Here is a 25,823-nt window from a genome sequence, read left to right as displayed (position 1 = left end):
TTTTTGATGTTGCAAATAAAAAGACATGTTTTGCTTGTCTATAGCCAATAGAATAATTAAAATTCACTGAGTTCCTATAACTGAGATATATTAGTCTTGATCCCATTTTTTCACATTTTTAATATTTATTTTACAAAGTTGATGTTTTCCTCCTTCATTACTAGTCATAATTTTCAAAAAATAAATATATTTAAATGTGTATCCAGTTATTATGAAACTAGATTTATTTTCTCTTCAGTTTAGTTCATTTCCATGGTAACCATATAAATTAAGGATTGATAATCAATTTTCCCAAATTAGATTCCTTCCTGTGATTTCTCTTTACAATGCACCCTTTTTCTACTCAGTTTCTTTCAAACAACCAACAATATTTTACTATACCAAGTATGTGTTATTAATCTAATGTTTATAGACAAAATATATATTCATACTATATCATGATTCCCCATTTATATCAAACACTTTTACTAAAATAGTTTTTAGAAATCACTGTTCTTTGAATTTGGGGGTCTCTCAAGTCTGTGGTCTTAGGCATAACAGCAGCTTTGACAAATATTTCAAGTACTGTGTAATATATTTCATCTACTTCCCATTTGATGACATATTATAGAATATATTTTTCCTTTCCCACCAATTGTGTTACCAGGAAGCCTTTCTTAATGAATGCTTCTCCATGACACTCTTCACAATTTGGGATGTTGAGACTATTTTCATAAGTGGACTCTCCTATCCTGGTCTTTACCAGACTGAGTTGTTCTTTTCATAGGATATTTAGTACCACAGTCATTAATATTTAAAACCAGCCATCCAAAGCAAGGAGTCATGTCTTCTTCCAAAGTGTCACTCAAGAAAATCCCCTTGTCATTTTATGGATATGTGTGCTGCATATATCTATTGTTTATCATCTTTCCATGTCTTGCCAAATTTGACTATTTTCTTGCCAAAATAATCCCTCTAAAATTTCTGTATGAGATAGTGTACTTTTCAGCATATGGCATGCTTTCAAAAATGCTATTTCTAGTTGGCTCAAAACACTTAGTTATAAATCAATGATTCCTGAATGGTTTAATACCACTGGGGCCAATGTTGACTTCACTACACTTACCATTGCTACTTTTGACCATGAGTATAATCTAAAAAGTGTGTGTACAGTCTCTCATTGTGATTATTAGGAAATCATTAATTGTGCATCTTCTCCTAAAAATTTACCCAGAATGCATGTACCAAAATATCCAACCAGAGAGGGTTTCTTTGAAGCTCTAAAGTCCAATGAATGTGAACATTGTATCATTTTATGTCAGTCTCCTTCATTATTTTCAACCTCTTTTTAATTTAAGTAATTGAGTTCATCAGATACAGCAGAGCAGGCTCTGATATTGCAAGCTACTGCTTCAGCTGTGTGTTAGCCTTGTTCACAGTTATCTAATGCATAGGTGATCAAATATATAATAAAAGACCTTTACAATTCAAAGACAAATTCTCCTCGTATTTCAGCATAAAAGCTTGATTAGTGAATGGAGTCTAAAAAAGTCAAACTAAAAGCTGTTTCCAAATGATCAAGATAAAGATTTGTCCTTTCCTACTTTTCCAAGAGATTTTACATCCACTATTTGATTGCTTAAAATCCCACTATTACAATGGTTGACATAAGTACTTCATTCTTCTTGTATTGCTTTACCAAACAGAGAGTCATAATCAGATCACTCAACAATGGAATATGGAAGAAAGGAGATCCTACCATTCGCTGATTGTCAAAGGGAAGCTGTGTTTTGCAATGATCCTCCTAAGCCACCATCTGTAGTAAAAAGTAGGTATATTTTACACACATGCATATACATATAGTAAACATAATACAAACACTCACAGTCTTCACTTGATAAATTAACTCTCTTGAGAAATCACCTTTGAGTCTCCATTTTCTTTCTTTTAAAAAAATATTTATTTATTTATTTATTTATACAAGAACTGGGGTACAGGCCAGATGTGTGGGAGGGTGAGTTGATTGACCAGAGACAGAGTGGGGAACAGAACAGGCAGACTGATGAAATACAATGCTGAGGGGAGCAGGAGCTGAGACAGGAGAGGTCTGCCTTGCCATGTGGGCATCTCCACGATTGGCAGGGATCTAACCAGCACTGCAGAGGCTACAGATAGCTTCACAGCGTTGTGCTCAACTGCCTGTGCCACCAGGGAGGCCCTAAGTCTCCATTTCCTCCATCATATGCTGAGACTTCCCCTTTGATCTTCTAATACCTTTTATCTGAATTATCTTACCATTTTCTCATCCACAAATTGCATGCAAGATAATTAAGAAAGTAAATCCATTACCACTACTTTGTGTACCTTTAGTGATGGATGTTGTCTCTATTAAAGTCCAATACCAAGTCAATTGTTTCTATAGAAATGAGCAATACATGGTAGTGGCATTTAGTACCTTTCAGGTCTATAACCTTAACAGCCTGTAATGAGGACTTTGCAAGGCAGAATCTTACTTCTGTCATAAAGTTCAATAAGCAAGCTGAAGGGCTTCCCTTGGTGATGCAGATGGTTGAGTGCAGAGCTATGAAGCTGTCTGCAGCTTCTGCAGCACCAGTTTGATCCCAGCTGGCCGGCGAGGGTCCCACACGGTGCGGCAGACCTCTCCTGTCTCGCCCGCTGCTCCCCTCAGCAGTGTATTTCGTCAGTCTGCCTGTTCTGTTTCCCACTCTGTCTCTGGTGAATCCTCTCACCCTCCCGTGCATCTAGTCTGTGCCCCAGTTCTTGTATAATAAAAATAAATCTTTAAAAAAAAATAAGCAAGGTGAAGAGTTGATAAGGTGTCTAATACCTTATGTACATTTGGATCTTATGGTCCCAATGGCCCAACACATGTCCCTTACTGTAACATTTTATAGCCCACAATGTGAAGAATGCTGGTCTCTATGTGAACTTTCTTACTCCTAGCCAGTTAGTGCATCTTTTACTTTGCTTCATTTAAATAGGCAAGAAGTTTCCAAAATTTAAGAAGGTGCACAATATATTCACTAGATAGTGGATTGTTTTCTTAGTAGTCAAATTCCTTAGGAACAGTAATCAGTCTCCATTTCAAAAAAAGATCTGTTGAGGCACCAAATAAATGATCCACAATTTTTCATGGTCTTTTTAGTCAATTTCTGACTTTTGAATTTATCGTTGGTTCACTATAAGACTTAGACTTAGTTGTCATTTTTTTTTTTGCTTCCTTTACACATTCTACAATACATGCCAACACAATATTTCAGCTTCCTCTTTACCAATACCATGAGCAAATCTTTTCTTCCGAAAGTATAACAGTATATAGCAGAATTTAAATACCCTTGACAATGTGGTAAAAAAGTGTTCAATTTCTACCCATATGAAGAGAGAAGTTTTACTTTTTTTCTGCTGAAAGTATGAAAACAAAGCTTCAGTATATTAAGTGACATTATTTGAGTATCTTTTAGCCTGTTGCATCTTTTGACTAGTTCATATCAGCACCACAGACTCCACCAAGTGTATTACATTAGTGATTCTTTGTTAGTCTACCATCGATCTGGGCGATCTGCTAAACTTTCTTGTTCATCTAACTTAAGATAGCTAAAGGAAACAGCAATATTATTACCTCCACTTCGACCATTCAAAAATCAAAGTTGTAATGTTTTGCTGGGGCCTCCCTGGTGGCATAGTGGTTAAGTCTCAGTACTATCACCACTATGGCTTGAGTTGGATCCCAGACCAGGTTGCTAACCCACATATGGCATAGCAGACTAACCCTGTCTCGCTCGCTGCTCCCATTGTCAGTATACTGCAATAGATACACCTGTTCTGCTCCCTACTGTCACAGATAAATCCTGTTACCCCCTGTACCTGTGGCCTACACCCCAGTTCTTTTACGCATAAATAAATCCTTTAAAAATAAATAATTTTTTCTGCTATCCTTTGTTAAGTCTATATTACCTACTAGCCATCACTAAATAAGCCTAGGAAGTTTCACTTTGCATGTCCAACCAATTTACTCTTTTTTTTTAAAAGATTTATTTATTTGTATATTTATTTATTTATTTATTTATTTATTTATTTATTTATTTATACAAGCACTGGGTACAGTCAGAAGCGCGGGATGGTGAGAGAATTCACCAGAGCCAGAGTGGGGAACAGAACAGGCAGACCAATGAAATACACTGCTGAGGGGAGCAGCGGGCGAGACAGGAGAGGTCTGTCGCACCATGTGGGACCCTTGCTGGTGGCCGGGGATCAAACCGGTGCTGCAGAGGCTGTGGGCAGCTTCGCAGCCCAGCGCTCAACTGCTGCGCCACCAGGGGAGGCCCCAATTTACACTTAAGAAAAGACTTCGCTGAAATTTGACAAAAAAGAAACAATAGCGATATTTGCCACTTACGTTACATTCACTGGAAATACAAATTTTAGCTACCTTTAATTACTAGTATTTTGATCTGCAATTTTATTTCTGTCATAAATAAACTTATTCACTGATCACCTTTCAAGAAAGCATCTCTGTAATCAACAAATTCCAGTGAAGTTACCCCACAGTGTCTCCTCACTATGCGGCAGGGATGCTGGTGGATTAGGGATTTAAATCCAACAAGACAAGAAAAATTACTCCGCATGCCCTTTAACTAAAATTTCACAAGTCTTGGGGATCATGAGGATAGATGCAGTTACATATCTCTGGACTGAATTCCACTTTATAGATAAGATGAAATTTGTACCATTTTCAGCTCTCGTATTTAGTTCTCTCAGGTTACCTATTTAAAATTCATCCCAAAAATAAATAAATAAAATTCATCTAGGTGAGGAGAGAGTGACTATGACAAGATCTTTTAAGATAGCTGACTTGTAAATTGGTTTCTCTGTGGTTGCCTGTCTTATTTTCTATCTTCTTTCTTTTTATATTTTTAAAATTTATTTTTTACATTGTTGTTAATTTTTGTACAGGATTTGATTTCTTCCCTCATGTGTAGTGCCCATCGTACTCCCACCACCGTAACATCTCCTATGACCCATGACCACAGTTCCTTGTTCTTGTCCCTCCCCTGTCTGCACCCTGCTCCCACCAGCTGCCCTGCTATATGCCTCGTGTCTATGGTCAGCTTGCAAGTTTTGCCAGTTCCTGACCCTTAGTCTATTTTCTCTATATTTCACATTTAAGTGAAACCATCTGATATTTATCTTTTTTCCATCTGATTCATTCTACTCCTAGTAATCTACCCAAATAACACAAAAACACCAATTCAAAAGGAAACCTGCATCCCTATGTTTATTGCAACACTATTTACAAAAAAAAAAAAATCATTTAAAAACCTTTAAGCTCTACTTTTACCAACAGAGTCAGCCCCTTCTGCCCTTGGCAACATACTAGCTGTACTTTACTTAAAAGTTCTGCAATAATCTTAGCCAACGCAGTCACTTTATAAAGTTTATTTATTCTTCAGTCTCTACAGTCTCCCTTTCATAACCATTATTGGTGCAGATATACAAATGCTTCTTAGGATCAAATACAAAAACTGACTTAGATTAAGATACCTTGTACTCTCAAAGATTTATAAATTTTTGCCAATATGTATGAGCAGGAAGCCAGACATTATTTATAGAGACTCATCTTAAGGGTACTGGATGGATATCCAGGAAAGATAGGATATAATGGTGAATCAAGCAATATTTGTTTCTAAAAATTAGTAACTCATGTAACAGAGGTTCCGATTCAACTATTAATTCAAGAATTTAGAATGGATTTAACATTTTTTCTTGTTTGGTTGGCTGAAAACTAGTCTAAACAGTGGCCTACAAGGGCCTCCCCTGGTGGCACAGCGGTTGAGCACTGGGTTGCGAGGCTGCCCGCAGTCTGTGCAGCGCCAGCTCGATCCCCTGACACCGGCGAGGGTCCCACAGATAAAAGCTAAAAAAAATTAGCAGTGGCCTACATTATGAGATTGATGGCCAAATTTTCTAGGTATTGAGGAGGAAACCAATCCTGATATGTAGGGAGATAATCATATTGGTGTAGATTTATCATTGATGATATGTCCTAATAGAGAAACAAAGGACAGGAAAACATTTGAAACATCTTGTTAATATGTTGACAAGATGAGCTCCAGTATCCTTATAAAGCTCTGTAGTGTCTGTTCTTTACAAAGCTAGAATGATGAAAACATATGTTTCCAATGACCCGGACCCTCATTTCAGCGGATTTGATATGAATCATGGAGTAGCAAATATAGTGACTGTAATGGGCAGAAGGCCAGAGTGACAACTGCAGTATTTGATTGGCAGGGAAAAATACTGGTAGCTTAATTAACCATGGTGTTCTGGATGGGGAGTCTACTATTACATTACCTACATATGTAATTGGAAAAGTTGTAGGCATGTCTGGTAAATGCAGACTGCTGAAATTTTCCACAGAGTAAGAACTGAGTTACTTCAAGCCTTGAATGGGATCATGTATGTGAAATGTCTTCTAATAATGCTAAAGTATAATATGTAATGATTATAGAATATCAAAATAACATTACAATTAATCTAGAAAAGGAATTACCTTTGTTCAGAAAATAGCCTCATAACTGATATGACCTCGTGTACCCCCTTCCAGGGATAATGAGTACTTCTTCAACTGTATGTGGATAGTTGCATACTCTGAGGCATAAGCCTGGTGTTGTAACATGGGGATTTAAATTCGAATAGAGGGTGTGTATAAGTGACCCACAAGAGGGTGACTAACAGTCTCTATTGTCTCTCACTTCCACATACACCCCATCTATATTTTTTATGTATTGTTAATGAATACAGAATTGGGGTCTTGTGCACATGTATGTATATGTGTATGCCACACACTAGAGAATTCAAAGTTGAAAATACATAGTTTTAAGTCATCATAGTTTTAATACAGTCTATTCAAGACTGCATTTAACTTCTTGCAGACATTTTTGGAGATGGTTTAAAAATGAACAAGAACTGGGCCTCCCCTGGTGGCACAGGCAGTTGAGTGACATGCTGTGAAGCTGTCCACAGTCTCTGCAGCACCAGTTCGATCCCAGCCGGCTGGCACGGGTCCCACATGGCGCAGCAGACCTCTCCTGCTGTGCCTGCTGCTCCCCTCAGCAGTGTACTTCTTCAGTCTGCCTGTTCCATTCCCCGCTCTGTCTCTGGTGAATCCTCTCACCCTCCCGCGCATCTGGCCTATACCCCAGTTCTTGTATAAAATAAATAAATAAATCTTTTTAAAAAATGAACAAGAACTTACAATGTAAGGTTTTCTAAGGTCTTCCAGGTAAGCAAGGAGGAAGGGGGAAGAGAATGAGTCATTACAGAAAACAAAGAACAATATAGAGGTAATCTAAGTTATTAGATGTGGCACAATCTCTGTACTCATGTTGTACTTAGGGTTTACACTATTGCATCACTAGTATACCTGTTTGTCAGTGAGCACCACATCAAATAATGGAATCTATCATTTATTTTCTATCAATTCATTTACTGATGAATACATAGTTCCTAGATTTCATTTTAAACTATCTACATCCCATGAATGCTCCACAAATCATCTTATTGGTGAAACAAGAACTCAGACAATTTTTATGCAAAATAATATAACTTTCTAGTAAGTTTTGTCTCCTTTTTGTTTTCTACTTTAAGTTCATCACGTCTGTGCATCAGAAAGTCAAAGTAGCTTTTCTGGTACAATTTATTTTTGCAAGATTTATTTATTTATGCATATAAGAACTGGGGTGTAAGCCGGAGATGTGGGTAAGGGGCCGGGGGGAGGGGTGAGAGGATTAACCAGATAGAGTGGGGAGCAGAACAGGCAGATCTACTGAAATGCACTGCTGAGGGGAGCAGCGGGTGAGGCAGGAGAGGTTTGCTGCACCATGTGCGTTGATCCCTAACCAGTCAGGGATCCTACTTGGGCTACAGTGGCTGTCGATAGCTTGATAGCACTGTCTTAACTCCTGTGCCACCAAGGATGCCCTTTTCTGGTACACTTTAACCTAACATTAAATTGTAACTTCCTGCTGTAACAAGGCAATCATTCAATGTACCTTTATGGTGTCAGGAATATTCAATATTATCAGGGATTTATTCAGGAGACTTTTAGTATACTTGATAGGTTTAGAAATATTCAATCTTTGGAGTGATCTAAAGAGACAGAAAATTTTGGTACACGTTCTGAATTTTCCCACAATATGTAATGTACCCTGTAGAACTTGTTCTGAAATATCCTTAAACAGTTATAAATTTTGAAAATCACAGTAGACTGACACTTTTATTTATTATTATAATCCCCATGAAAGGAGAGAGTTTTGTATATATAATTTTAAAAATACTTAATAAGGGGCTTCTCAATCAAATAATTTTAAAATTCTCATTGTCACTGTCAGGCTTAAAAATCTGCAAATAAAATGTATTTGGTTCACTAATATACAAATGGTAATGGTCGTGGTGGAGTAATCTGAAATCATCTAACTTTTCTTTTATATTCCTATAAAAAAGGGAAGAGGGCCTCCCCTGGTGGCTCAGCAGTTGAGCGCTGGGCTGCGAGGCTGCCCGCAGCCTCTGCAGCGCTGGTTCATTCCCTGGCCGCCGGCGAGGGTCCCACAAAAAAAAAAAAAAAAAAAAAAAAAAAGGAAGAATTGAGTGATTTTTTTAAACATTTGAAATTCAGCTAAAAATATTATTTATGCTTTGAATTCCCAATCTTTTGCAAGCATGCAAATGAAAACAGAACTTCAGATCAATTGTCAAAGACTTGCCAAATACAAAGAACAGAGGACCTTTTCCTAAGGTCTAGCAGAGGGTATGCAATGCAATTTCATTAAATGCTGCTTCAGTCATCATTTTCTCAAGGTTCAAAAGGGCATAGCCAGTTTTTTAAACAAATTTTTAATTATAGCATATGCCCTTTCAAGTCAGTGAAAAACAATCACCTTTCTACTCATCGAGTAATTGTGTTCAATATCTACGGAGGACACGAAGCTCCAATAGTTTTAGCTGATCCATAGACAAGTTGTGCTGCTATTGAGTAATGTTCTTATTTTGGTTGTGTCAAGGCCAAAATAGCATGCTTAATTTAAACATATAGCAAGGCATCAGTTTGTTTTCATTTTAAAGTAGAGTTAGCAAATTGAAGACCTTCTCTATAATAAAACTGTTAAAACAAATTGACAGTCAATATTCCTAAATTTTACTTGATTAATCCTGCTCAAAGCAATTGCACTACTGCATTATACATGATGCTTCATTATTTATCGAAGGAATCAGTAGAGTGTTTCTGTAAGTGAATTAGAGATTCACATTGAAATTTGCAATATATTGGTGCTATTTGGAGATTATATGTTCAACATTCATTATAATTTTGTATTTTTCACCACTAAAAACAGAATAACATGAACATGCCCGTGATTGCGCAATTTTAATTTTAAAAAGTATAACTAAATAACTGCATCATGGAAGATCAGGAAAATATTTAATTTTGAAAATGACTTGCTAATGATCCTAGTTATACCATAGATCAGTAAGTAATGTCAGTTAGTAATACAAGCAAAGTAATTTTTGAAAATAAAAAAAAAATTTGTTTTTTAAATGATCTGAATGATTATAAAATTTATAAAAATAACTAGCTCATAACCAGTTATCTAGATTACTAATTAATAATGATTTATAATGATAAGAAGGAAATAAAAGTATAAGTGATCTCTGGATACCACAGCAGCATATTTACTATAATTGTATTTATGAAAATTAAATGAAATAATATATTATGTCTTGTGAAATAACCACCCACTCTTTGGGAATATTATATCAGCAATGACATGTACCCTTTCATAGTTTGATAAATATAACATTTATCCAACTTAATAAATTACTGTCTATTTAGAAAAACCATGTGTTGTCGCATAAAGACCTAAAAGGATTATACTGATGTAACTATTTCAACTTAAGAGCAATGAGTTTCATAGAGTAGAGGAGTAAATTCATGTAATAGAGTGCTATGATCTAAAGAAAATCAAGTTACCTAAGATAAAATTGTACCTAACCTATGGAAGTGAGAGTCAAAACTTAAAACAGTATTGTTAAGAACCATAGATTATTTTTAGGATAATATTTGTATTTACATTTTCAGCATATCATTGAAATAATGAAAAACATAACTGGTTTTGCATAACAGGGCCCTATGTGTAGGATGTTTAATTACATTTATGCTACATTTTCCTTCAAAGTGTGGATCTTTGAAAAAGTAGGCATGTGCAATAAATGTATTTTCATGTCTGTCTGTCTGGTACATTTTATTTAAAAATGTATGGTTACATTGTTATGTAAATTATTTAGTTTTAGATTAATAGCCATATTTATTAAAAAAGAGAAGGGAATGAACTCACAATTCACAGACACTCAAGTGATTTTCAATGTATTCTGCTACATAAATATTTATATTTAACTAAGGGAGTTTTGTTTTTTTTTTTTTTGGTTGATAGAAGTGATGAGGCTAAATCAAAATAAGAACAAAGTTTAGAAGTGCTAAGCTTTTCAAATGTGAACAAGGTGCATGGGGAGGCCATGTCAAGGTGTTCTGCTTAGATGTATCATCGTAGAATTGATCTGTGTATGAGAAATGGAAATGAAGAATCAACCGTTTGTGCACAGACTATTCTTGTCATTAGCTATCCAAGTAATGCATGTTAAGAAATGTTATGGAATATTTATCTTTTAAAATTATTTAATCTGGGCCTCCCCGGTGGCACAGCGGTTGAGCGCTGGGTTGCGAAGCTGCCCACAGCCTCTGCAGTGCCGGTTCAATCCCCGGCTGCTCCCGGCCACCAGAGGAGGATACCACATGGTGCGCAGACCTCTCCTGCCGCCCGCTGCTCCCCTCAGCAGTGTATTTCGTCAGTCTGCCTGCAATGCTCTCCCCTCTGGCTCTGGTGAATTCTCTCACCCTCCCGTGCTTCTGACTGTACCCAGTGCTTGTATAAATAAATAAAAAATAAATCTTTAAAAAAAAATTTTTAATCTATGATTTTCTTTTTTTTTCCCCCCCAAAGATTTATTTATTTATTTATTTATACAAGCACTGGGTACAGTCAGAAGCACGGGAGGGTGAGAGAATTCACCAGAGACAGAGTGGGGAGAACAGGCAGACTGACGAAGTACACTGCTGAGGGGAGCAGCGGGTGGCAGCAGAGGTCCGCGCACCATATGGGACCCTCACCTGGTGGCCGGGGATCGAACCAGCGCTGCAGAGGCTCTGGGTAGCTTCGCAACCCAGTGCTCAACCACTGCGCCACCAGGAAGGCCCTGTATGATTTTCGTCTCTTTGAAAATTGTTTGTACTGGGGTGAATATTAACAATGAAAGCCAAACCTAGACTTTGGCTAATAATTAGATGATTGCACTGTTAACAATATCATCTCTACAAATCTTATACAAGTTCTGGCTTTTAGTTCTCAATTCTATAAGTATTACCCACTCTATAATATATATACATTTAAATATCAATTTCATAGTAGAAAAGAAAAAATCTTTAATAGTGTTATATATATTTGTGGGCACAGCAGTTCTAATGTGTGCCTTTGAACACTACCATTTTGTTGCATGTGTGCAGTTTACAACTACTTGACCTTGTATGTGTTCTATATTGTCAGCCTTCTCTTTACTTTGGGAGACAAATTGATATCTTACTTAGAAATGACCAAAATGGGTGCCATATGTTACAATGAAGGACTACTTCAAGGACAATTTTTAGTGAGTATGAATTGGAATTTTCATTGTAGTAGCAAAATTGAGAAGTATTGCTAGTGGGCCCAAGGGTAATGTTTTCTCTCTAAAATTAGTGTTCTCAGTTTTATAGACTCTGTCCTCAAAAATTGTAAATGACGTTGCAGAATTTTAAAATTAAATCTCAGAAAATTATTATATTTTAAAGAAGTAAAGCTATATAGCAGAACTTCCACAAAATCAAAGAATTAATATTTTAACAATTAATGAATGTATGGCATCTAAAGTGAAGTTCTTCAGAAAATTAATGACATTTAATCAATCATTTTTTCATTTTAGCTTCCTTATTTATCTCATTTGGATCCATGCTTGCTTTGCTACTCTGTATTGTACTGACCCTGTAATAGCTAGCCTCTAACAAAAGGTAAATATGCTTTTAAATAAGCAAGTAATGCAATAAAACATACATCAATAGTCTTAATATAATACACACTGTTTTAGAGCTAAGTTCTGTTCTGTTGGAAATAGAAAAAAGAAGGCCTAAAGTGGAGACCTTCCTGCTGGTTCCCCACCCAGACTTAATAACTGTTATAGTTTCCTTAATACCTATTACTTCTGCCAAAGTGTAATCCTAAACCAGTCAATCTGGAGTTTCCTAATCAGCATCAGTGAAGTTATCTTCATGTTAATAATCTACTAAGAGAAAACAGTATTTCTTATTTATTATCTTTTGGCTCATAACTTTGCCCCACCAACTTTCTATCTTAACATACCTTCTATTTTGTGTATGTCCTTATAGTACCAAGTTGAGTAGTCTAGTAAAGTAAAATATAACCTTAAATTTGTGAATATTGCTTTTTTCTTAACAGTTTAAACTTGGCAAGACATCTTAAATAAATAGTGTCACAAAAAAAATCTGCCACCCAAAATATGTTTTTGACAGAATGTTGATTTGATGGGAAGTTTCTGAAGGTTGATAGAAGAGTATGTTTGAGAAGGATATTTACATGTAAACTTCTGTAGAGGCCTGTACTGGAAAGTCCGAATTGCCTTATCTTTTTTTTTTTTAATGTTATTTTTAATTTTTTTAAACGATTTATTCATTCATGCACACAAGAGCTGGGACACAGGCCAGAGATGCGGGGAGTGGGGTAGGAGTGAGATGATTCACCAGAGATGGAGAGGGGAACAGAACAGGCAGACTGACTGAAACACACTGCTGAGGGGAGCAGCGGGCAAGACAGGAGAGGTCTGCTTCGCCATGTGGGTTTCTCCCTGGCCAGGCAGGGATTGAACTAGTGCTGCAGAGGCTGCGGATTGCTTCATAGTGCAGTGTTTAACTCCTTGTGCCACCAGGAAGGCACCCTATCTTTTTTTTTTTTTTTTTCCAATGGAGAAGGCAATACTTAAGTCTGCATACTTTTGTCTACTTTACATCCAGTCAACTCCCTAACCCACCTTTCCTTTGCCATCCCAAAGTCCTGTCTTAGCTAAGCTATTTAATCAACGTGTCGAAGTTACTTAGTCATGCTGTACCTCTTCCATATGTATGGGAGTTACACTATTAGTGTACTATTAATATATACCAAAGGATCACAAACTGTTAAGAGGTGCATGCTCTAAAAGAGGGTCATCTATAACACTGCAACAAGGCAAAGGAAGTTGATTCTTAGTGTGAAAGATTTTTAATGAATTGTTGGGTACAAAGAGAGAAGGAAAGAAAGACTATCCCTAATAATAGTTTTTCAATAAAACTCTGAAAATTACACACTCCCTCAGGACAAATGCCCGCCTGAACAAGTTTGACCGGTGCAAGTCTGCTAAAGCTCAGAAATTTGCCAGAAATCTAAGGAACCTTCTGGCAGAGAACACAAGAAAGGATTTAGGCAGGTCCCAAAGAGCTGAAGAAGGAGAGTAAGAAAATTCAAAAACAAAGTACAAATCAAGATAACAGCTGTCACTGTCTCTGCCAAGGATAGACCCCCCACATGTCTTTCACCCACGTTTCTTCCAGGTGTCTCTACGTGTCTTCCCTATGTGTCTCCGCCAAAACTCCTTTCCAGCAGCACCGGGGGGCAAAGTGGGATGCAGAAATAAGAGTGAGACTGGTCTATCTGCCTTTCTTGTTACATATCAATAGTATCACCTGGTCATTCAGATCCATCTGTAATTCCCAGTAGCTACCCCTCTCAGGAACTCCCGTTCATGGCCTACAGGGACTTAAAATTCCAAGGCAACTACATTTCAGTGCATGGCAAGGGTGGTAGGGAGGGGGTCGATGGTGCCTCTCCTTCAGAGAAGAATGTCTATAACAATACATTTTCTTTTTAAACTAATTTTTGACTTCTTTCTCTTACCAAACTGATGTTTATTTGCCAGTGTAGAAGAACCAAAAACGTTATAGGAGATGTCCTTTGCGCCTCACCACTTTATGAACATACTGTGAAATGATTTTGGAAAATGACTCCTCCTTGCTCTAGACAGGACAACAAGGCAATCTGCATAGACTTGGAGTCTGAAACAGGTATGCAAACTCTGATGTCTTCGGGTAAAGCCAATCTTTTCAGCCCACTAATAATCAAGCAACCAAAAATAAGTAAATGAATAAATAAAAAAGATTTAACAAGGGGTCCCCAGACTTTGCATCAGTGCATTCTTTAGAAAGGAAAAAAAGAATCCTTCATTGTTTTCCTTTCACTGCTCATAACTATGTAAACTAAATTCAGACTTGTGTTTATTGGAACAGTTTTCGCAGAGTAATTTCTGTCAGACTGCTTCCCAGGTTCAAATTTCCACTTTGATTATCTAATAAACTCTTTGTTTAATTACAATTGAGATTTTAGCTCCAGTAAACACTATCTTATCACCTTTATCTGTTACATATGGAGAATCCAATATGTGACATTACTTGTTTGAAAAATATATATGTGAAGTATAGTATTCTTTTTTTTTTAAAGATCTGTTTTATTATTTTTTTAAGATTGATTTATTTATTTATACAAGCACTGGGTACAGTTAGAAGCACGGGAGGATGAGAGAATTCACCAGAGCCAGAGTGGGGAGCAGAAGAGGCAGACTGACGAAGTACACTGCTGAGGGGAGCAGCGGGCGGCAAGAGAGGTCTGCGCGCCATGTGGGACCCTCCCCGGCGGCCGGGATCGAACTGGTGATGCAGAGGCTGCAGGCAGCTTCACAGCCCAACGCTCAACCACTGCGCCACCAGGGGAGGCCCTGTTTTATTATTTTTTTTTAAGATTTATTTATTTTTATATAAGAGCTGGGATACAGGCCAGAGGTTTGGGAGGATGAGAGGATTCACCAGAGAAAACGGGGAGCAGAACAGGCAGACAAACTTAAGACACTGCTGAGGGGAGCAGCGGGAGAGGCAGGAGAGGTCTACTGCACCATGTGGGAGTCTCCCTGGCCCGCCAGGAATCAAATCCGAGCTGCAGAGGCTGTGGACAGCTTCACAGCATGGTGCTCAACCCACTGGCCACCTTGGAGGCCCTGAAGTGTAGTAGTCTTAGTGAGTAAGTTTACCAAGTATATATACTACTTTCAAGTAAATAAATATCAGACTTCACCAAGCTATGCATTAGATTCTTTCAGGTTTATCTAAGATCTTGAATTAGTCACTTTAAACTTGGTGTAATAGATGTATGAGGTTGCTGTTATGATACTGTGCTAAATCCAGTCCCAGTAACCATCTGATATGTACAACATAAAAATAAGCGGACTTTAAAATAATGATACACTTGGTGAGCTCACTGAGCATCTTTCATATTTCAACCATGTTTAGTGTGATCCATTGCAATATACTTCAGTAAGATATACTTATAAATTGTACAATTGTGTGGCCTAATATCTCATTCTTTGTAAGACATTTGTTCATATTTAACTGTTAAAAATTACTGTTTTTAGGCAGTTTTATTCATATCCATTGCATTTATAATATGTCAGTTTTTTGTTGTTTGTTTTTACTTTACATTGAATATATGAGAAGGAAATTAGTTTCTTTTTAAATCTGAGAAAAAATATGTGCTTTATTCTAAGGAGGTTGGAGGAAAATGTTTGTTTGTTTTCTTTTAATTTGTTTTTTGTTTGAAGTTAAATTCATTTTGCCATTTTTCATTCATGGGAGAAATCAGAACACATGTATGGTGAAAATACAAAGCATTTTTAAGAACTCTGAGCACCTAATTATGAGATATATATATATATATATTTATAAATATAAATTTAAATAATTTAAATTTAATTTAAATTTAAATAATTCAAATATAAATTTAAATATATATAAATATATATAAATTTATATTTATATTTTTAATTTATATTTATATGTATATATATAAATTTAGCCATGATCACATTGGACTTCTATAAAGAATGAGAAACAAGTGTTCAGATTGTTCCAGGAAAACAGAAGGGAACTGAAGAAGTAAGATGACAGTTACTGAAAGTTTGAGGTGTTCCAGATGGGGACCAGTTGCCCAAAGATAAAACATCAAAGAGAAACATCCCTGCCGGCCTGTTGCTACAAATCCCAGAAGGCGGCCTCGTCATTATTAATAAGCTTGAAAACAGATTTAAATTGATCTCTTTTAGCTTATGTGACTTCTCTTTCACTGTCTTTGCTCCTTGGTGTTCAGTTTCACTAGATTTTAAGATTACATCAAAATATTCTGAATTCAGGGCCTTCCTGGTGGTGCAGCGGTTGAGCTCTGGGCCGCAAAGCTGCCCGCAGCCTCTGCAGCACCGGTTCCATCCCCGGCCACCAGTGAGGGTCCCATGTGGTGCAACAGACCTCTCCTGTTGCGTGCTGCTCCCCTCAGCAATGTATTTCATCAGTCTGCCTGTTCTGTTTCCCTCTCTGGCTCTGGTGAATTCTCTCACCCTCCCATGCTTCTAACTGTACCCAGTGCTTGTATAAATAAATAAATAAATCTTAAAAAAAAAAAAAAAATTCTGAATTCAAGTTAGAATTTAGCATGAAAATAATAGGAAAGTTTTTTGAGGAGAATATTTCATGTAAATCACCACAATTAAGGTGATGAGGATCCTGAAGGGCAGAAAGAAATGAGGGATACTCATGCACTTGACACAGAAAAAGTTGAATAGCCAGAAGTTAGTCAGAGGAAGGTACTGGGGATAAAAGGTTGACAACAACTCCCTTAGGAATTGCACTTTGAAAATCCAGGGTTTAATACAAGATTTTTTCATTAGACTAAGTGTTTCTGCACAAATAACTTGCCATCACAATTTGGCTTAATCTTAGAAATTGGAGGGGTAACAAACCTGTTAAATCATAGTGGTTGTCACACCAATGCTAAGTAGAATTAGTAGCTCTTACATATAGGAATGTGTAAATCAACATCGAGAAGTAGACAATGTGAAACTATGTCCTATAAAGAGATTTTATAAGTACAATTTTTTTTTTTTTTAGATTTTTTTAAAATTGAGATTGCTGGGCTGTCCATAAAGTCTGAGGCAGAGTAAATATTTGAGCACCTTAGGACAAGATAGTAGGAATGGTAAATGGTATCATTGTGTAAGGATCCAGGGAGAAGAGACTGACTTATTTACTCTTTAAGTTTGATAATGAGGTTTAATTCTTCTCTGCCAGGATTGCAATTAAAAATAGCAATAGGATGCTCTCTCAGATCATTGCTATGGAGAACATTAAACAATAAATTACATTTCAAAGTACTCTAAGTTTATGCTGTTCAGAGAAATCCAGATGGTGTAACTCATTTTATTTCATATAAGGTGGAAACCAATTGGTGCAACTGATAAGAAAACATGTTTGATTGATAGGTATATTCAGATATCCTGATCCAAAATGCTCAGATTTTCTGGTTGCTTTTGTGTGTTGTTTTAATCTCAGAGAAAAAATAAAATAAAACAAAGGAGTGTTAAATCACTACCAACAAATCACTCAGCTCCCAAACTGCATTAGTATTACAGAAGAGTAAAGATATGAATTATCTGAAAATTGTTTCTATGTTTTGGACTATAAAACAATGTGGCATTCATAAATAATTTTATCCTCAACATTATTCTTTCTTTGAAAATTTAAGTTGTAGAATCTCTTTTCATCTCTAATTTCAGATCACATTTATTTCACTTACCTATTCATTTAGCTGACAGTGATAATATGTCTGTAAAATATCACTTTTTGATCACAAATATTTGACAGACAGGTTTTTGTTTCTTTTCCCTATTTCTCTAGGCCAGCTCTCTGTCAGTGATGTACCCTGCTGGTGATGTCAGTCATCAAGCACTCTAACAAATGATGGGAGATGAAAGGAAGCAGGAGATGGTTTAAGTGATCAATCAATTTAATATGTAGGTTGTTGAGGCATGGAAACATTCCAACCAACTGTAGCATCCCTGGCCAGATATGGATATATGTATTGCATGTGAATAAACTTAACTGAGAACTATGATTTGATGATTTATATGCTTCTTTTCATGGCAATTTAATTCAACTACTGGCCTACTGAGATGTCTGAAGATTCTCCCTTGCGAGTTGTAGTGATGGCACTATAATCTCCTCTTTACATGGTCTATTGAAGAAAATAAGAAAACCTAAAGTTTTTATTTGTTAATACAGAACATTGTGTATAATGGCAATAGTTTTCTTAAATAAATGTGCATTCAAATCTCAAAAGCATCACTGTTCAATTTTCTCAGTTACTGAATAATATGAATCACTGAAGCAAGATTACAGAGAAGACCGTACAAGAAAACTATTCACAAGCACTTGTGCTGCTTACTTATAAGGCTGGTGCAAGCAACATAGACTTTTAACTTTCCAGAAATATCAATAACAGTAATTGCTAAGGTCTTTGAGGTAAGCATTACAATTACAAAAGGAGTAAGTGTTTTTGAGCAAAGTCTTGAGAATAATAGTGAGTTTAAATGATTAAGGTCTGCAAACCTGAGCTCTAGTTGCATATCAAGAACAAATGTTACCCTTGTCAGCAAGGATAGCTAGTAATTAGTCTTTCATTCTCACAAAAAATGGTCTTCATCTTAAGCCATCTAGCTGAATTTGAAATAGTTGCAATGACAAAATAGCTATTAGCATTATAAATTATTTTATAATAATTGCTAAGTTAAGTGACTACTTTGTTTGTTTAAGTCCCTCTTTAACCTACTAAAATCTCCATCTACAGTTCATATTTATTTCTATTTATGTGCAATTCTTTTTGTGGAGCTGCTTCCAATCACACCCAGGTACTACACAGATGTCTTTGCTTCTCTTCTTCGGGATTTTTTTTTTTTTTTTTTGTATCATATTTCTTACCAATGAGACTTGAGTGGAAAGCAGAGCTTTGGTGTTCTCTGTCTGAAACACTGGAATTTTTCTGGAAATCACAGTGGGATCTTCTGCTTGATACAATTGTATGAGCTTGGAGGGCTGTTTTGTTAATGTTTTGTTTTTTTTTTTTTCCCTTCTATACCGTGTAAATAACTAACTTGGACCCAGGATCAAGAGATACAGTAAACTTGTCTCATTCATACCATGGAAAATAGTTCCACTAACAAAGTGTATCTGAAATCCAAATTAATCCAGAAACTTCAAGAACAAACACAAATTAAAAATAAGAGTCTTAATTCTCCTGTTGAAAATAAGGAAGATATTTCCCTATCCTCCTTTATCTTAGAGCATTTCACTTAGAAAACTTGTAAGCTTTTTCTTATCTTTTTGAAATCTTCAAAAATTCTTGAAGACTATGAAGGTCCTTTTATAGCTGGCCTTTTGTAGCTCATGACCCAGGGATATCTTTCTTAAGAACCAGAGATACATCTCTTTGAAACACAAACATCAAGGGAGATAGGACCCCTACCTCCAGTGCCTGTGGGAGGGTAAGGACTGAACTTTAGTGGGAAACCTGCTCCAAGTTGTAAAAACGCCTCCAGTCACAAAGAGGTGAAAAGGTTTTTTCCTCTGGCTAAAGCTATCAAGTAAACATAAAAATGGTCACCTCAATTGTCCAGTGAGTCTAGGATGAACTGAGCATTGTCAAGTCCCCTACACTGAAGAATAGCTAAAGAAGATACCTTGTCAATAGTTAACCCGGAACCAGGTCTGACAGATTTACCAATTATGTTCCAAACATAGCTTGGGTCATACTCATGATAAAATTTGCTAAAAATTTTTAGAAAAATATGTATTACAAAAAACTGGTTTTTGTTGCTTAGTATTATTTCTTCTGAGCTCAATTTTTGGTCAGGTAGATAATTTTAGTTTTTTTTTTTTTTAATTTATTTATACAAGCACTGGGTACAGTCAGAAGCGCAGGAGGGGGAGAGAATTCACCATAGCCAAAGCGGGGAACAGAACAGGCAGACTGACGAAGTACACTGCTGAGGGAAGCAGCGGGCGGCAGGAGAGGTCTCCGCGCCATGTGGGACCCTTGCCCGGCTGCTGGGGATGGAAGCCAGCTGGGGTGCTGCAGAGGCTGCGGGCAGCTTCACAGCCCAGCACTCAACCGCTGCGCCACCAGGGGAGACACAATTTTAGGGTTTTTTTTACAATACCTTATAAATTGAATAAGCCTTATTCATTGAATAAGCCTTATTCATTTTATATTCTCTGTTGATAATAAATCACTGAGATGTTGCTTTAATAATTTATGCTTTGAATATTTTTATATTAAAGAAAGTCCATAAAAGATGTTTATAAATAAGGTTATTCAATACTGTAAGTTCTCATCATGTTGTTTTGTAGATTAAATTTAATTTTGATAAAATTCCAAAAATATTTTTCTCATCTCACTAATTCTAGGACTCATCTCAGTAATGCTAAACTTTCTTTGGAGGTTTAAACAGTCAAAAATAATCAAGATAATCCAAAAAAAAAAAAAAAAGACTCAGGGCAACTTACCCTATCAGGTAACATTTCATCTACCAAAACAGTTATATTGTAACAGAGTAGTCCTGAGGAAAAGGGGAGATTCCAGGTTCCCTGCCCCACCCAAAGGAGGGTATAGCTCATCAGGGAGAAGGAAGGAAGCAGGATAGAAAGCCAGGAGAAGTGAAGGAGGCACATGGAGCAGAGAGACAAATGAAGAAATTGTGCTTGCTTCTTGGTCCTGGACTGGTTGAAACAGATATAGGTGAGAGACCTGTGGGGAGGTAAACAATGACAGCTTTTATCTTGATGTCGATTTTGCTCTTTTCTCTCCAGACTGTTTTTGACATTGCTCTATGGTTCCCCACCAGAAGTTTCCTTACCCTTGTGGCAGGCTTTTGGGCCTTTCTTTGGGCCAACCCTGTTTGGGTGGACTTTTCCACACAAGAGGATGGGTAGCTTTGGGTACTTGATTTAAAAACTATATTCTTTGTCTTTTCTATATTGCATACTAATTGTATTAAAGTTCCTTTCCTTTAAAGGTCTACATGTTTTGTCTTGATGTGACAGAGGTCAGAATCTATTTAGAGCAGGCAGGTTTGGGAGTTCTGAGGTGCCCCTCTCCCAGCCCTGTAACAATTCACTCCTGCACAGAAATCCAAATTCTAAACCAGAGGAAGAGAATGTTTTTTCAAGGTATCCACCATCCACCAAGCTGGATGTGCACCCTAAAACCAGATCCCAAGTGGTAGAAGTGCTTTGTTTACATAAAAAGGTGGGAGAAGAATGAGGGTGTGTGTGATGTGAAAGAAGTTGAGGGCTTTGAGTTTTCAGGTCCAAGGAGGCATGGTGAGTCAAAGTGCTTGGTTTTCTAAGTAGGAGCATCTCCTATGGGGCCATTATCCAGCAACAATCAGCAAATGTTTGTATTGATGTAACTATGGACCTCAAAGGGGCATAAGAATTTTTTGGTAGGGATGTAAAACAATCAATTTTCCCATATTCTGAGAATATGGTTGGAGAAAAATACATTACTTTCAAAGTGTTGTTAGAATTTAATTCTTAATAGTCCTAATTTTTAATCTAGGAGGTTTTTGTGATAAAATGGAGGGGATCTTTCTACAACATAATTAATCATAAGGGGTGGCACAAGAGGTTAAGACTCAACCTATGAAGTTATATGCAGCCTCTGCAGCATAAGTTTGATCCCTGGCAAGGGAGCTACCTGCGTGGTGCTGCAGACCTCTCCTGTCTCGCCTACTGTTCCCCTCAGAAGTGTATTTCAGTCAATCTGCCTGTTCTGTTCCCCACTCTGTCTCTGGTGAATCCTCTTACCCCCCACACTTCTGGCCTGTACCCCAGGTCTTGTATGCATAAATAAATCTTTTCAAAAAAGAAACAGAGCTTTAAAAAACATAATAATTAATCATGAGGATTTTATAAAGTATGAATAATAGGAAATTTAATTTGATGTAACAAATAGAAATAAAGGAATTAAACAGAATAGGGTGCTCAAAACACCTCCATACTCATGAAAATATGTTATACAACCAATTTGCTTTGCAGATCATTGGAGAATGGATGACTATTCACTAAACTATACTGAGGGGAAAAAATGTTTGAAATCAATGTTCCATGAATATTTTCACATTTCAGTATAATCCATGTTTTATTATTAAATGACAAGCATGCCTTAAAAGTCAGAGATAGTGAATTGCTCACAAAAGATTTAAAGACTCCTTTCTCTGGATCCATTGGCACAATTTCCAAAGGTAATAGACCTAGAAATCTTTTCTTCTCTCCAAAAATGATTTCTACATATTCTAGAACAAAGTTTTCTGTTTTTCTCTCCAAAGAGGTAGGGCAGATTGGATAAATGCTCTATATAAGCTCTGAGCCTCATAATTTTAGGGTTCCTACTCTGTGGTGCATACTTCACTGCACATATAGGTACTAAAACTATACCTGAATCTCATCACATCACCTTGTGGTAGGGAAGTTAGTGTGACTTAAATACTCTGTGGGTGAATGGTATGTGTGTTGAAACATAGGCAGGTAACTTGTTAACTTGCAAGTAAGGTAAGATATGGCCTTTCATAGTCTTGGACTTCATAGTTACACTTTAATAATAATGGGGGAAAAAAGCTAGAATAGCTCATTTTGTACACAAAAATCATTTCAAGATGTATTTTGACAAATGTAAAAGATAAACCCTAATATTCTAGAACCAATGAATTTTAATGTGTCATGTCATAAAGAGATTTCCTTTATCGGTCTTTGTGGGAATCTAAAAAAATACCTAAAAATGAAAGTCATGATAACAAAATGCAGAGTCATGTGTTTCAAGAAATTCATGTAGCTTCAACCTTTTGAATTTCTAGTGTTTAGGTGAGAGCATTGGTATATTAAAATAAAAAAAAATGAAACATAAATGACATAACTGGAGTTTGTAACTAAAGGCAAATAGAGTAATTGTTAAAGCCAAAGGACAAACTGATAGTAATGTGTAGGCTGGATCAGAGTAGAGAGAGAATGATACATTATAAATATATTAGTAGGTGGTTGGATTGATATAGAAGAATCAAGTGCAACCTTGATTAAAAATTTTGTAGTAGTAATAAAAAAGGGAGAATACAGAGACATAATTCTAAAGAAAGTAATCCATCCAAAGGATCAATATTTTTTATTAATACTCTTTCTCACAGCTATCAATATCTTATTTTATTTATTATTATTTTTTAGATGTAGTACTATTTTTCCTTACATCATGTTAATTTTTGGATAGTACTTGTTTTCTCTCCTCAGGTGTAGCCCCTGTAATTCTCCCACCACCACAGCACCCCTGATCCATCACCATATTAGGATGAAGTGGAAGAGTTTTGTTAGTTTTTTAAATAAAATGTCACAGGTTATTATGATGCTAAGAGGGTCAACATCTTACCAGTCATAATAACCTGATAATTCATTTGAAAAAAGTAATTAAAACTCTAGCATTTACTGTTAGAGAAGTGGAATTAAAAAATGAGGATGGTAAAAACACATTGTGGGACTCATAGATCATAACCAAAATAGGATATACATTCAGAACCATCAGAGTGAAAACAACTAATATAAATGGCTTTGTTTAGGAAGCATTATCTATCAATAGGGAAGAGGTAACTGGGACAAAATGGAGGCCCTTCATCATTTACAAGTGTGTCTGGTTCAAGAGTTAAGGACACTTAGTTTAGGTAGGTTATTTAAATTTTAGCAAAAATAACTACAAGAAATATAGAAAAATGACCATAAAAAAGCTCTAGGGTTAAAATGTCTGGAGATAGATATGTAACTTATTTTTATCCATTTGCTCACCAGTATTTTACCTAACAAATACTGCATACCAGATACTGTTCTATTTCGAGGATAGAGTGGTGAACAATGCAAACATTCAGAACTGTAATTGAAAGCCAATTCATGACTAGTTCTGTTGTAACATAATTCCAACAGTGCCCATGACATAAAGTTAGCATGATGGCCCAAGATTTTGATAGCATTGTGTTATCACTGGTTTGGGTAGAAAGAAATTATTACCATTAACTACCTGTAAGTATATCATTAATAAGCTAAAATTCAGCTTTACTATTTCCTGCCTAGAAGAACAGGAAACTATATTATACTTGGATATATATATATATATATATATATATAGTGGGATTCTGTTTATATACACAAATAATAGATAACACAGTAGTATATATTATATAGTCATAGGCCAACAACAGTTTTAAGAGTTTTAAATATATTAACACATATAATTATTTTAACTATAAGTGAGAAACATCATCTGAAAGCTGGAAATAGGCAAAAGATTGTGTGATGTATTGGGCTAGATTTTATTAGACTATTTTATACCTTCTTCGTGGCAGTTTATCTTGACCTCCCCCTGACCTTTTCCTTGCTCTCTCTTCTGACTATGATAATCACTTATTACCATTGATGACCAATGATAGGAATTTGGCTCAATTATCTCAACACTACAGGGACAAGTAATAGAGAATAACTTTGTGTTGAGAGGTGATATAGAACATATTTATTTAGCCTTTCTTCCCCAAATTTTATAAATTCAAATCAATTAATAACCTCAAGCCCACAAGAAAAGAAACCAGCCCTTGAAATCTGGAGTGGAAGGTTACTGTGTTTCATTGCTTACTTTTGACATGTGGATGATACTGTAGAACTGAAAATACAAACTTTCTATGTATCTATGAGTCTCCAAGTTTGTACTTGAGAAAAAATTTTCCCTTTTGTGTAAGTGTGAAATGTTTTCCTACTATAACATCACTTAAATGGAAGGAGTTCTGTTTCAACTGAGTTACACCTATTAGTAATGTTTAAGTAAATAAAATAGTCACACATTCTCAGAGTATAACAAAATTAAATCTTCATACTTAGTACAAAATTTTAAGGAAAGCTGATCCTTAGAGAAACTGCTAGTTTTAGCAACATTTTCAGAATCTACTTCCAGTTAGGGAGAATTTTTAGACTGGTATAATTACTTTGTGTTTTATTTATTTATTTAAATATTTATTTATTTATGTATACAAAAGTTGGGGTACAGGCCAAAGATGCAGGGGCTAAGAGGGGCCACCAGAGACAGAGTGGGGAACAGACCAGGCAGACTGACCGAAATACACTGCTGAGGGGAGCAGCGGGCGAGACGGGAGAGGACTGCCTCACCATGTGGGTTTGTCCCTGGCCGGTGGGTATCGAACTCATGGTGCAGAGGCTGCGGATTACTTCATAGTGCAGTGCTTAACCCCTTACACCAACAGGGAGGCCCATATTTTGTGTGTTTTAAAAATATTAAATAGATATATGTGTTTTCATTGTGTCTATCATTATGGAATATAATTGTACATGTACATTTTATATATTTTTACATATTTTCTTTAACACATTATGTTTTTTTTAATGAAGAGACTAGTTGAATATAAACTTTCTAAACTTCTTATACTGGTTATCTGATCAAGTAAGCTCACATAAATAGTAGTAACATAATAATTATAATGAAAGTTTTTACATTACTAATACTTTTTTTCTTTTTCAGCTTAACCTGTTTCCAAGCTCTTCAGCCAACCTAAACATTTGGATTATTAAGTAGAGTTAAATAGTGAAGTGTTGTATATTTGAACATTTCCCTAGTAAATGTGAAAGATGAAACATTGATTATGAAGCATAGGTTTAAATTTATATATTT

General features: G+C 36.1%; 1 long non-coding RNA gene across 2 annotated transcripts in view; it reads right to left on the bottom strand.

Annotated features, from left to right (window-relative positions):
• The window catches only part of LOC129146911 (uncharacterized), a 316,029-nt gene that overhangs the window by 220,641 nt on the left and 69,565 nt on the right, over positions 1-25,823 (bottom strand). For both annotated transcript variants that reach the window (XR_008554275.1, XR_008554276.1), the window contains exon 2: positions 1,739-1,795. This is a non-coding gene — a long non-coding RNA (uncharacterized LOC129146911). The remainder of the gene's footprint in view (positions 1-1,738; positions 1,796-25,823) is intronic.

This window comes from Talpa occidentalis, unplaced genomic scaffold (assembly GCF_014898055.3).
Source record: "Talpa occidentalis isolate TD23 unplaced genomic scaffold, MPIMG_talOcc4v2.1 talOcc4.5, whole genome shotgun sequence".
NCBI classification, from domain to species: domain Eukaryota; kingdom Metazoa; phylum Chordata; class Mammalia; order Eulipotyphla; family Talpidae; genus Talpa; species Talpa occidentalis.
Note: the sequence above shows the minus strand (reverse complement) of the source record. Positions and strands in the feature narration are given on the sequence as shown.